Source organism: Seriola lalandi, unplaced genomic scaffold, assembly GCF_002814215.2.
Source record: "Seriola lalandi dorsalis isolate HSWRI2012SDOR001 ecotype SW California unplaced genomic scaffold, Sedor1 jcf7180002054583, whole genome shotgun sequence".
NCBI classification, from domain to species: domain Eukaryota; kingdom Metazoa; phylum Chordata; class Actinopteri; order Carangiformes; family Carangidae; genus Seriola; species Seriola lalandi.
Window position 1 is genome coordinate 1,619,304 of NW_019525136.1, and position 13,738 is coordinate 1,633,041.

A 13,738-nucleotide genomic window follows, 5' to 3' on the forward strand; every position below is an offset into this window, starting at 1 on the left:
TCAGTGAAGTTACTGTATTGTCAAAGGTCAGGTTCACAATTTTTTTTTTGTCTTAAAACAATAGTCAGGTGCTCATAAACATGTTTTACATGCCGTAGTCATTCCTCCTTTTCATTCAAATGATGTTTCAGTCGGTATGAACAAAAGGCAAGCAAAACCTACTGTATTTTAATGTTCACATGTGCACCTGACTGTTGATTTTAGAGAGGCTTTAAAGATTGTGAACCTATTCTTTAATTTTGGCATCACAGCAGAAAAAACAAGCAGCAACCCCTGGGGCTGACAAATGAAGCCAACACGAAAGTGTTTGTTCCTCAAATGACCACTTGGAGCTGACTCCAAAAGTGAGTCAATCCCCATAGACTCCCATGTTAAAATGTCCAGTTTTACTGCAGAAATAAACCAAGTGTATATCCATCTGTATGTACAGAACATTATAAATGAGTTTCTCTTCAAAACTTCAAGCCATTGTTGTTGTTTCTTCAGAAACACAATACACTGGGTCGTCATCAAGCCCATGTGAACATGTACTTAAAGGCAAGTGTATCATAGGCGTAAGTCACAGAGGCTTTATCAAGATAAAACCACTCACATCGTGCCCCTATCACAGGTATCCCAATCGTATGAAAATTTGGCATTTCAGGGATGTATGTCATAAATATTGTTTTAACACAATTTCAACCGAGATCAAATGTTCCAGAGACTCATCTTATGCATTGTCCACAGGGATATCTGTAGAGCTCTGTTCCCTCTGTTACTTGGAGCATGAAAATACACCTTTATAGCTACTAAGCTTATCCTGTTACAGATGCATTTACAAATGATTTTCTAAATTCATTGAGTAAAATGATGAAACACCAACACCACATCCTACCTTCAAAAACTGTAGAGGAATCACTGTGTGTCTGCGTTCTCTATGTGTTCGTTGATTTGTTGGACACTCCAACCTTGTTAGCAGCTCAGGGCCTTCCCTCACTGGCAGCTGATTATCCATTTTATAATCTGTTGTTATCTAATAGCTCCAGTCCAGCTGCTGAGATTAACGTAACAGCTCTCTGATACAGGTCCAACCTTCAGGTTCAAGGTCTCACTATCCAACAACAATTCACCCTTACAAAGACATAAGCAGACATTTGTCATTGCCCTGTTTTATGTTGATTTACCATTCTAGTAATTTGTGAGTCTGAGTCTGATACCTGACTTCGTGTGCCCTGAGCTTTTAATAACATGCTGCAGACAATGATGGAGTTATTTCGACATGAGTTTCTAACATTGACTCAGTGTGGGGAGTGTTTCCTCTTCTAAAGGAAGAACTTCTGAAGGGTTTGCCTTGGAAAGAGACGTTGTTTTCTCTTCCGCCCATGCTGTTGCTTCCTGAGCATTCTGCAGGAAGGAATTCCCTCTAGTGCCTGTTACCCACCCTACATCCTAACACACACACAGGAGCTGGTTACATGCTTCTGTACAAGTCCTGCACAGAGAGACTAAACGCAGTGAAAAGAACTTTTGAAAAGTTATAAGTATCCCTTTTTCACCAAGGGCAGGCTCTGATCTGTTGCCTGATCTCAAACCAGTTCTTCATATTTGTAACAGCCAGAGAACTGGCTCTCGGCCAGGAAAACTGATTCCAGAGCAGCGGGGCGGGGGTTATGGTGACCAACAAGACCAACTAAAACTTTGTGTCCACCTTCTGTTTTAAAAAAAAAAAAAAAAAAAAACAGAGCATCTTGTCTTCCTAATCCAAAGAAGAAGAAAAACCAGAGGGTGAAATCATGAAATTGCTCTCTGGTATTTATATAACCATCTGCTGCTAGCTGCTCATTTGCACAATTGTAGGTTGACATGTTGTACGGTTTTAATGGTGTGTTGCGTTTTGTGGATTGTATATATTTTTAGTTTACTTTGGGAGAAGCCAAAGACAAATTTCCATTGAGGTGGACAATAAAGTCAATTAATCAATGAATCAAAATCTACAGGCATTCTCACTTTCCACAGTGATAGGGCCAGGTATGCAGAGAGGTGAAAATGTCAGACATGCAGTACAGTGACTGAGTGTTACCTGTATTGCAGTAACTTTTCAGCAGCCTGTTCACATACTAATGAATACTTTGCTTTTATCATTCCCCGACCCTTTATTATGATGACCAGCGTCTCATCCCACCCTCAAAGGCAGCTCACATGAAACAGTATAAGCAACTTGGCCTTTCTAACACGGTAGACAGTGCTGCTCAAAAAGTTATTCTGAAAGGCCATGTGTTCACCTTAATCAGCCCAGGCATCACCAGTCAGCTCACTAATCCCAGGACTCAGGCTTTAATCTAACTAATTTATCCCTCGACCAATTTACCCACCCGACAGTCAGACTCATTTCAGTTTCTTACATCATCTGAGCTCCCTGTGCTTTGCTCTTCTCTGCCCTAATGGCTTTCACTCTCGTGTCTTGTTGGACTCCTCGATAGGATCTTTACAGTCATGTTTATCCTAGCTGCAGGCTTCATTACATTACTTCTCCATGTATTCTGTCAGGTCTCTCTGCCGTGTGGCATTTCATCTCATGTCTCTGTCCATGTGCCTCTTAATCAGTCACACATACCCTTACTCACAGTAGTCCAGAGGGGGGTGGTTTTCACTTGGCTGACCTCAGCCCCACCCTCCACACTACCCCACCCTGCCCTGGGCCCCACAGCACTCAATTCAACAGGCCAGCAGATGCTCTCCAAATGAATGTAATCAGACCAAAGCTGTTCATACTCACAGCTTGGTGGAGGATGGGATAAGGAGGGTCTTTGGTTGGCCCTGAAATCCTTTTTTTTCTTCCCACACTGCACACCCTCAGTCTTTGTCTCATAGACGAGCCCCTCCCCAGATAAACTTCACACAATGCACAGCACATTTTGGAAGTTGGAGGTGATTCTTCAACAGACCACTATGAAAAAAAGTTAAATCCCTGAATACAGAGAGTTTCTTTTAGACACACACATGCATGTAGGGCTGCAAGCAACAATTGTTTGAATCATCAGTTAATCTGCTGATTATTTTATCAAATATATTTCTAAAACATCCCAGTTTTCCAGACTCCAAGTGTTCAGAGGTCTTCTTTTGTCGGATTAATAGTCCAAACCCAAATCAAGTCCTATTTAGTCTCACATTTGAGAACCTGTAAAATTCAACCATCATTTTCGCTTTAACAATGACAAACGATTAATTCATTATGAAAACAGTTGCTGAAGTTTTCTAATTGATTAAACGACTAATTGTTGCAGCTCTACATACATGTACCAAGGCAGCGAGCTGCTCTGATTTAATACATATTTTTTAAGACCATAAAAGACATTGTTTAATATAAGCAAAGAAAACAGTAATTAACTATCAGTACACTCAATATCAGTATTTGCTGTTGCACTTAAAAAATTGCAACTGGACATCTTAGACATTTTCCAGAATTCAGTAGGTTTTCTCCTTGTTCACAAATGTATTAGTTGCAGAAATAGAAAGTAATGACAAGGTTTGGTCATATTATAAATATAAAAGACTAATTTTATCCGTTAAATTGTTGTATTTTTTGTTATGTACCATAGCAACCTCAAATCCACTTGAGTAGCTCTGTGCTACTGGATGAAGACAGAAGTTTCTGACATCTCTTGTGCCAAACACCTGAAAGAGTCAGGCAGTGACAGTGACAGTAATAAACCAGTTCAGTCTCTACTCTAATGAGACATGAGGTTCTAATCAAACCCATATCCCCACTGTTAATTGTCACCTTTGTTGATTTCATTGTTATCTCTGATTGGCCGTTTAATCAGAGCGTTATATTTTAAATCTGTTGAGGCCTGCTTCTTCAGCTCTTCTCACAGTGTGATATAAATGAAATAAAAATCTATTGAAGCTAGAGCGAGTGTATTCCCCTCTCCCCTGAAGTAATAAAGTTTCATTTCTTATTTATTTTTTCTCCATGCTCCTTTATACAGATATAGCTCTTTTGTTAGTCATGTGTTGAATTAATCACTGGAGGATTCTTGGGAACATCAGAGTGGCGACATTTCTAATAAGTCATGTTTTCATCTGTCCAGATACACATCGACCTCTCTGTCTTTAGAATCAAATCATGGCAAATACATAAAATGTTGTTTATAAATAATCTTGATCTAATCTGCTAAAAATAAAGAATGAAAAGCTTCAAAGATACAATAAAATCTGGCCTTTCTTGCCCCTCAAAAAGGTCTTGAATTATAATAAAAACAAACTGGTGTAAAGAGCAGAACATGCTTGTTTTGGTGCTAAGAGCCTGAGCACAAGTTCAAAAGTGCATTTTGTCTGGTGCACATTCTTTTTCTGATTACATGTATTTCTGAGAACTGTGAAAAACAACAACAACATAGGAAACTTGAACCACTTCGTATCAGTTTCTAACTCTCCCTTCACTCTGTTTGTCTTGTCCAGTTCAGTCTGTCTGTGCAGCTCTGAGTTTGGCTTTTTCCAGCTACTGTGTGTAAGAATCTGTGTGTGTGTGTGTGTGTGTGTGTGTGTGTGTGTGTGTGTGTGTGTGTGTGTGTGTGTGTGTGTGTGTCAGATGACCTATTGAAATCATTGCGGTGCAGTGTGCCTGTTACCAAGGCAACACAGGCTTCTCCGTCTCTCTCTCTTTCGCTCCCTCTCTGTCTATCTCTCTGTCTCCCCTCCTCTTTCATTTCCCCTCCACACCAGACTGAGGTCATGTGACCGCTCTGACGTCAAGCTGGGGAGGCAGGCAGGCAGAGGAGCGAGTTAGTTTGTGGGCTTTTAACAAACCTCCTGCTCAAACTAGTCTGTCAGTCAGCGTTGGCTCTGTCTCCGTCGTTCACTCTCACTCCTCTTCTTCGCCTCACCGCTCTTCTAGCTTCCTCTCTCTTGCTTTCATCTTTGTTTCTCTCCGGTGCACTCCTTTATTCTCGCCTGTTGCTTCTTCTGCAGCTGCTGCCACAAACTTAGTCTAGGGAGAAAGTGCTGGGTGATGGACTGCTGAACAGCTTGTACGTCGCTACAAAGTGAGGTAAGCTTCCTGTGTTTTCTCTTTGTATGAATGTTGTGTGCTTTAGAAGCCAGTGGTTGTTTCCAGAGGAGTGTGCAGCAAGTTAAAGCTGGATAGAGGACAGCCTTTAGCTCATGCATTTGAGTCACATACTTGTGCAGAAGGGAAGTTGTCTTTTAGGTGAATGAGGCTCTGTTAATGTCACGGAACTCCTTTTGTCACCCTTAGGTAAAAGCAGAGATGTAGTGTGATGTTTGAGTTTTGAAGGGAGAGCCCTGATCAGGGTGTGAAGAAGACTAGCTGCTTTCTCCCCCAGCAAACGCAGCCAGATCTGTTTTCAAACCCCCTGCAGGAAATGAGTGATGATAGGAGGGAGAGAGAGAGAGAGGGGTAGTGTGATCATTATGGGGGCAGAGCATGTTATGTGTCGAGTAGCTGGAAGTGATGGGCAGTTCCACATGGCTTTTCCTTCCAAAGCGTTGCTAATGTTAGAGGCAGTAGTGTGGGCTGGAGAGAGCCAGAGGCAGGGTGAGGGGCAGAGCAGCTGCCACCTGCCCCCCCTCGGAGGGGATGGGAAAGCCTCAGAGGTTTGTGCTGCTAAAATGTAATTTATAGTATCATGGTCAATTTTTTTTTTTTTCTAAAGAAATCCAATAATCTGATGAGATGAGGGCATTTTATCCAGAGTTTTTTTTTTTAGGAATTTTCTTAACAAGTGTCCAGCTTGAGAACCCCCCATCACCCTCCATAACCCCCCACTCCCTGCATGCCTCAAACAAAGGCATGCCAGCCCACATTTAGCCCAAACAGGGTAGAAAGAAAAGGAAACGTGGATAACAAGTGGTTTGGATCTCCCTTCAATATACTCCCCACTCTCTCATTCTCTCCACCTCCCTCCCTCTCTCCCTGCTTCTCATCTGCTGTGAGACTTTATCTCTTGCTTCGTGCCTCCGAGCTCCAACTTAACGAAGTGGAGACGAGCCAGGAGCATGTAACAGGTCTTTGTCACATAACTAAAGTGTCATAGTCGCAGATATCTACTGACTCCATCCGTCAATGCTGGTCGACGCTGTGTAGAAGGTTAGTGTAGTTGCTGTGCTGATTAGACTGGATTTACAGTTTGTTTTTTGGAGAAAGGTTGTTGTGCTTTACTTTCCAAAGTCCATTTGAATATAAGTATGTTTTTTAATCAATCAATAGCATTAAGTTATAAAAAGGAGTTGTTATATGTTAATGGTCTTGAACTAATCCTTTCTAAAAAGTCAATCCTCCTGCTTTTATGACCTTAATGTAAATGTTTCATCAGGATAATTCCTTCACAAAGCAACACAGAAGTGACCTCAGAAAGCTATATGAATTTTTTGTTCAAGCCACAGTTTAAAGCCTCCAGTGTGTATTGTTTGTGTTGAGCATTTCCAAATGTCCTGTGAGCCTGACGGTGCATCATCCAGAAGTGTTTTCCTGTTGTGAAATGAGCTGCGTTAATACGACAAGAGGCCATTTTGAGTCAAGAGACAGAGACTAAAGTCATGTCCTACTTTTGTTTTCATGTCCATATCCTAGAATAATACTGTGTGTTTGTGCGCACACAATATTTTATCTAATTTTTTGTGTGTTTTCATGTTATGTGTGTGTTTTAAGTTGGGCATGTTGGCAGCAATTACTCTGACACCACACACGCCTCTAGCACACAGCCAGTAGCTTTATCTGACATCCTGCAGCAATGGATTGTCTCAGAGCACGTGTGTGTGTGTGTGTGTGTGTGTGTGTGTGTGTGTGTGTGTGTGTGTGTGTTTGTGCGCACACTCTTGATTGTTTTCCAGACAACATTGTGCAAGAGGTGAACAAATATAATATTATCCTAAATTTTGTATAACTCTAGTATTGAAACAGCTGGAGTGAATGAATAAAGTGAATCAGGTTTAGATGGTCACATGTGGTATTTTAGCTTTTGTCCCGTATTGACACGATGACACATTGATTTTTTTATTTTCAAAATGTCAAAAAGGGATATATGAATATACTATATTCTGAAGAAATATGTATGCGATGTCAAACCTGTGTGTGAAGCCATGTTTACGCTCGACGCTCAAGAGCTAACCAGGGAGAAAATCCTGGATCTAAACATTGCACAGGTTACTAGGATCCTTCGTGTAAATTATGGGATACTTCAAACTGACTCTGTCATTTCATGCTAACAGCTCGACACACTCACACACATTATAACATAGGTAATGGGAGGATAGAGCAGGGTGAGATGGTTACCATGGTATTCTCTCATTTTGTTCTCCAGCTTTCATTTACACAGAACACGCACCGGGTCAGGTCGGGCTTTTCTCCAGCTTCATTCTCTGGGGGGTGGCTTTATCTCTGGGTCAGATGGCAAAACTGCTTCACTGATATTGTGTCTATTTGTCAACATCCAGATGATAAATAAGTGCTCCTTTATTACTTTTACACCATCTACCTGGGTTGGATAGGATCATAGTGCAGGGTTGAGCTCATTTATGTCCTCATCACAATTAGACAACATTACAGCAGCAGACTCATCTTCCCTGCTTGAACTAACAGCTGTTTGGAGTTACGGTTTTTAATTCATGCAAACATAACACTTCCTGTCACTGGCTCAGAATTGAAGCTTTCCACTGACCAACCACTGTAAGTCTAGAAATGTGAAGCAGCTACAGCTTCCTGTAGCCGTAGTTAACAACTGCTTTCATCTTTCTGCATAACTAATGAGTTTACATGGAGTTTGAGCAAATATCAAAACCTCACCAAATAAGCACCACAGACGGCAGCAGGTGTTTTAACCATAAGGAACTTTGGCACACATTATAAGATAAAGACAAAGCCACTGGTATTTTGCCCAGTATCAGTGATCGTTAAATGTGTGGGGTTGTTAAAATGACATGGTTAAACATGGTAGTTAACTGCTTTCAGTGGTGTAATTGTTAAGACACATAACTGCAACATGACATGTTTGATTTCTTGCTGTGTATCTATGTTACATGTCATTCTCTTGTTCTCTCGCCTTATTTCCTGTCTATATACTTAGCGTCACTATCAGATAAAGGTAAAATGCGTAAAACCTACATTTTTAAAAATGGTGGTTAACTGCCTGACACCTTGGGGTTCATTGACGTATTATTGTATGAGCCCAACATCAGTTTGTCAGAATCCTGAAACCATCACCAAACGACAGATAATGATCCACTTTTAGGAACTAAAGTTTACCAAATACACACAATGTATTTTTAGATATAGAAGAAGCATTTTCTGCTTTGCTACCCAACCAGTAATTTCAGGTGAATTCAAAATACTAAATAGCAGATGGTGCTATATCACAGAATTACACAGTCCTTCACCGTCGTTGAAGGTGACAGTGTCTTTTATCTCCTCTTGGTACAGTTAATGCCATCACACCTCTGCACACAGATCATCCGTTTGTCATTGTGTGTGTGTGTGCGAGTGTGTGTGTGTGTGTGTGTGTGCGTGAGCGAGTGTGCAGTTTGTGTATTTGTGGTTGCAGGTGGGTGAAAGTAGAGTAGCAGTAACTTCACTGAGTGTGTGTCTGTTCTATACATACATATGCAAAAGTTCTGCATGTCCAAGTGAGCGTAAATGTTACTGCTACAAGTGTGTGTGCAAGTGCGAGTTCGTGTGTGTGCGGGCGCTTGTGTGCGCATATATGTGTGTGTATGTGTGTGTGAGTGTGTGTGTATGTGTGTGTGAGTGTGTGTGTGTGTGTGTGCGTGTGTGGGTAGTGTGTGTGCGGAGCAAATCCAGAGCTGTGTTGTGTTTCAATTGATTTAAGGAAGTTATATCATGGAAAAAGGTGATTTGTCTCCCTCCTGGTTTTCTCCTGCAGCGGCCCACACACACACACACACACACACACACAAACACACACACACACACACACTATGATGTGTTTATGCCTATATCTGTTTAAAAACCTGGTGAAAACACTTTAATTCTGCTACAAACAAGCTCGGCTGAACCATATGAACTAGGGTTCTATAACATCCCATTTCTTACTTAAGGGAGTCATGTAACATTGGTGGAAACTAACTTTAGGGCAGTTTATGTAACTGCTGATTTATGACCAGAGCCAGAGAGGGAGACAGAAACGGAGAGAAATGGAAGGAGTTTAAGTGAGGAATACACTCGGAGATAAGAGAAGAGACAGACACTGGAGGAGGCAGCTACAGTTCTTTCCTGTCTAGATTCCTCTCACTCTTTTATCAGGTGGTAAATAATGGCTGCTCTGAGTGATACAGCGTTTTGAAAACCAGGAAACTGACTCGAGGAGTACACAGCTCAGTCTAAGTATTCTGGTAAACAGACGTCCAACAGACCATTTGAAAGCACCAAACTGCTGACATTACATCTACACTGTTAATTGTTTGTTAGTGGTAAGTGAATATAAACTGTAGAAAACACTTTGAGCTGTATCTTACACTCACCGCAAAGGAAAACACAAGTGTCTTTGCCAGTTTCAGACCGACACAGTCGTCTTTTTCTCATCCAACGCCCAAATTGTTTGAATAACAAATACATTTTCGCCCATCTGAACACCCATAGGCATGTCGGTCTTGAAAATGTGGTCAGGCACATCGTCGTCCAGAGGCAGCGGAGAGTGAATGTGTGATTGATCAAAACAGTAATATGTGCCTATATAGGCGTGTGCAGAACACGCATTCACTTCGCACGCACAAGCAGAGTGTGGTGAAAATGTGCTTCAGATGTTTGGATGTAAGTCAGGTAGAACACTACAATACAGCCCCAGAAGGTCGCAGCATTGTTTGTGACACATTGTGTGTTGCATAACATTACCAGGCAACATGGATGTCTCTTACATGTGAATGAGGCTCTGCAGGGAAGTATTCACTTGCGCCATGCACTTCAGACTGTTAAAATAGAGCCTCTGATGTGCATATGTGCGTGATGGTCCCCAGCAGTTTGCTTCATTGTAAAATTTTCCACTCATCCTACAGTCATAGGCACACATGGCAGAACTCAAGATACAGAGAGAGATACAGAGATAAATGCACCTGCTCATCAACATGTTGTTCTACAGCACCACTAGTGGTCTAAACCTCCACAGTGACAGTAAAGCTTGCTGTTGTGCTTGCTCGCAAGCAAAGCTAAAGTGGAGTAGGTTTTAAAATGTGGGGCCTCTCATATAAACACCCACTCAACAAGAGCTCCCTTTATGTCACTTCCTCTGGTTTCAACCAGGAAACAAAAACTTCTCTGAGTGAATTGGATGTCACAAGTAGGTCATAGGTACTTCACATTGGGTTTGAGAACTCTGGGAGATCTCCTGCACAGTGTTGCATTAAGTGAGCGTCAAAGCTTTAGGCTTGTTGTATACTTGTTTTTTACCAGAGTGTTTGCAGAGACAAGCGGCTGTGAAGCCTGCACCTGGAAGATTAACAATGGCAAAGGCACTCAAATCTCAAAATTAGTTTGTACAGTGTAAATTCCTACCTGTGGAAATGTCAGCCAGAGTGTTCACTTCACTTCAGTGGCTTTACACCTTTCACTACTCTGTCTGCACTCACCATACAGGTCAGAACAAGAGGGACGGGGCAGTCGGGGCAGTTAAGGTACAATTCCACTTCTCTGTTGAGTTGTTGTGATGGTTGAAGATTAGAGTTCACTCTGGGTCAAGTGTGCTTACCCATTGACTGTCATAGCACCACCACAGTAGATGAATGTGTCATGCATTCATTAGACATTTCACACCCATTAAGGATGAGATTTGTTTCAGTTTTTGTAGGACTTGTTCTAACTTGTTTTCATAAACTTGTAAGGAAGCTTTGCATCTTATAGTTGTGATTATACTTGAATATGTGGCTTAAGAAGAATACATTTTTTACAGCGCCTGTCTGCCTGAACAGTGATCTCCAGCCTGTGAGTAGCTGTGGCCTGGGACTCATCAGTGATTGTAAGGAGAAGAAAAAATACATTTAGAAATATGACATCAGCCACACTTCTGGAAATATTTAATGAGTTCACTGGACGTTTGACAAACAGCAGCGCTCTGTAGTGTTAGTCTTCAGCCTGGATCTTGGAGGAGGAGTTTTTTGGACTTGGGTTTATAGGGATGATGTCTAGAAAAGCTATAAGGATTGGGAAATGTGTGTCAACAATTTATGTTGGGCTGTAGAGATGAGTTTATGATAAAAAATAAAACAAGTTTGCCTCAGAGTAGCACTCACTATCCAAGTTGAGCGAGTGCTTGCAGACAGACACAGTGTGAGTTTGGAGGGACAGCTGGTCAGCCATGCTCTTTGTCATTCTCCCATGGGCTTCTATATGAAGAGGTCAGAGGTCACTCAACTGAAATCCAGCCCCAATGGGCTGCAGAATGCTCTCAAAGATTGCCTGCAGTTAAAAGGTCCCACGCAGAGACACACTCGCTGACATAGATCATTTTTAAAGGAAAGTCTTGGCCTATAGGGTGCCATGCATTGGTTTAGGGGAACTATGGGAAACAGATGTTCTATTTTTAGTCACTGAGGAATTCACACACACACTGTCGCGTCATGCTGGGCACCAGAGGAAAAGAAAGTTTCTTTTTCTGTGAGCTGTCGCTTTCCAGAGTGTATTTGGTGGTAGTACTTGACACAAAGAAAAGGAAACTTCCCTGCTGCTATTACTTAGCGTGTTTCACCACACTGCCAATTACAAATCAGAGTTCACCCTTTATGAATCAAAAGTCGTAAATTCAATGCTCATTGAGACCTGATCCATGATCACTGTCCAGACTTAATGAAGGAAGATTTGGTGCTGGGTCACTGAACTCGTAGAATAGGGCTTTAATAATTCAATAATTCACTCCTCCTAAATTAATAAAACGTTAATTTGATATTTTTATTTTTGGAACAGCTACTAGAAAATGAATAGTACACACTGGCATTAGATAAAATGTGGGCTCAGTAAAAAAGACGACATAGTGAATGATAAAATGTGTTTCGTAAGTTTAAAGAATGCCCAAATATGCCCAATTACTGTTAACATTATTCTGAACCTAGCTGCTTTTGAATTGAACTGAATTACCAACTGTACAAAATGTGAATAATTTCCCAAAGGGAGTGTTGCACACGTTAATGTGGCAGTTTGGAGGTGATGGATCTCTAGTACACAGCTACTAAGAATTCCTCCGAGATTGCAGAGATGCTTGGCAGTTAGGATGCATGCCTTACTGGAGTACGTGAGGCGAAGGGAGATGAGTACCATTACTGAATTGTCACCTACAAATAACTTGAATGCAATATGTGCTTGGAAATTGCTTTCTGAAGCTGTGCACTTATTGTGAGCAGTGAAGAAGTTATCATGGAGGGGGAATATGAAGAAGAGTAGTGTCTTTTTGTTGTTGTGGTAGCTGTTCACAATACAGATAAAGATGCTGTAAGATCTGATTCGTCTTTCACTGATGTTGGTTATGACTCTCTTTTGCACAAATGACAAATGCTGTGTTAGGACATACTCTATGATTAGTTATCAATACAGTTACTGAGACTTCCTCTTTGGTATTCTGTCATTCTACAAACATATTAACTCTTTATGTGCAAGAAATCCGCTTCACTGATGATAGCATTGGAAGAAGATGTCCAACCCAGTCTTGGCCCATTCTCTCCCTAACCTCATGACTTTGTGCATATGTATGTGAATGTATGTGTGCATGTAAATCCAAGTACTTCACATTATTTACAAATTGTGGAGCAAAACCGTATTGTATCAAATCATATCACCCAATCCCAGGTCATATATACAGGAAACAGCTAAGAGCAAGTTTTGTGATAGGAAAGACCAAGTTTCAATTCTCTAGATTTACTATGATATAATAGACACAACCAATTACAAGACACGTATCTACCCACCAAGCTACTACTAAGAACACCGTACTGGATAGAGCCTCCCTTTACTCTCTAAACAGCAGATTTACCAACTGCACGTTCATGCTGTGAATTTCCTGTTTACCACATCCCAAAGGTTTTCTACTGGATTCACGAAAACCAGTTTGAGGCGACTTTTCGGTCTGGTGCATCATCATGCTGGAAGTAGCCATTAGAGGATGGTAAACTGTGCCCATGAAGGGATGAACATGGTCAGCAACAATACTGCTGTTGCAATAAAACCATGATTGATTGGTATTAAGGAGCCCAAAGTGAGTGAAGAAAACATTCCCCCCACCATTACACCACCAGCAGCAGCCTGGACTGTTGACTCACCATAAAACCAAAACTGTGGGTTCATCCCTGAGTGAGCATTTTCACTTACACTTATCATTTGATCCACTGTTAATATGAAAAATCTTGGTCAAAGCAGCTTTTCAGGATCGTGATTTTCTGATATGTTTTCGGTGAAGGTTAGCATCAAGCATGTTGGCTGAATATCATTAGTATTGTAGCAGTTTCTTCATTGTCGGAAACGTTCAGCATCCACGAACACTGACGACAGTTGTGGTTATTGATTGGAAACACAGTGACCTCGTACAGCAGCCCTGGCTGTTTCCCAGTCGCACTGTTGAATAATGGCTGAGTGTGTCATTAGTTCTGTTTGATCATCTGGTGGTAACCTTGTACCTTTTTGATGGTTACTCCACTTCAATCTCCTACTGAAGGACAGTGGGAGAGTTGTGTGGGTGTTGTGGGCTAACAATGGCACTCTATGAAGATTCTGTGAGTAGAGTATTCCCATCCCCAGTACATCAGTGTG

At 41.4% G+C, this 13,738-nt stretch overlaps 1 protein-coding gene across 6 annotated transcripts in view; it reads left to right on the plus strand.

Annotated features, from left to right (window-relative positions):
- The window catches only part of ncalda (neurocalcin delta a), a 72,049-nt gene that overhangs the window by 26,789 nt on the left and 31,522 nt on the right, over positions 1-13,738 (plus strand). The window contains exon 1 of one of the 6 annotated variants that reach the window (XM_023418636.2): positions 4,749-5,029. The exons of 4 other annotated variants lie outside the window; for them this stretch is intronic. The gene's annotated coding sequence lies outside the window, so the exon portion shown is untranslated. Of the gene's footprint in view, positions 1-4,748; positions 5,030-5,944; positions 6,089-13,738 lie in introns of those variants that run through there. One more of the 6 variants, XM_023418639.2, reaches the window with a different exon arrangement.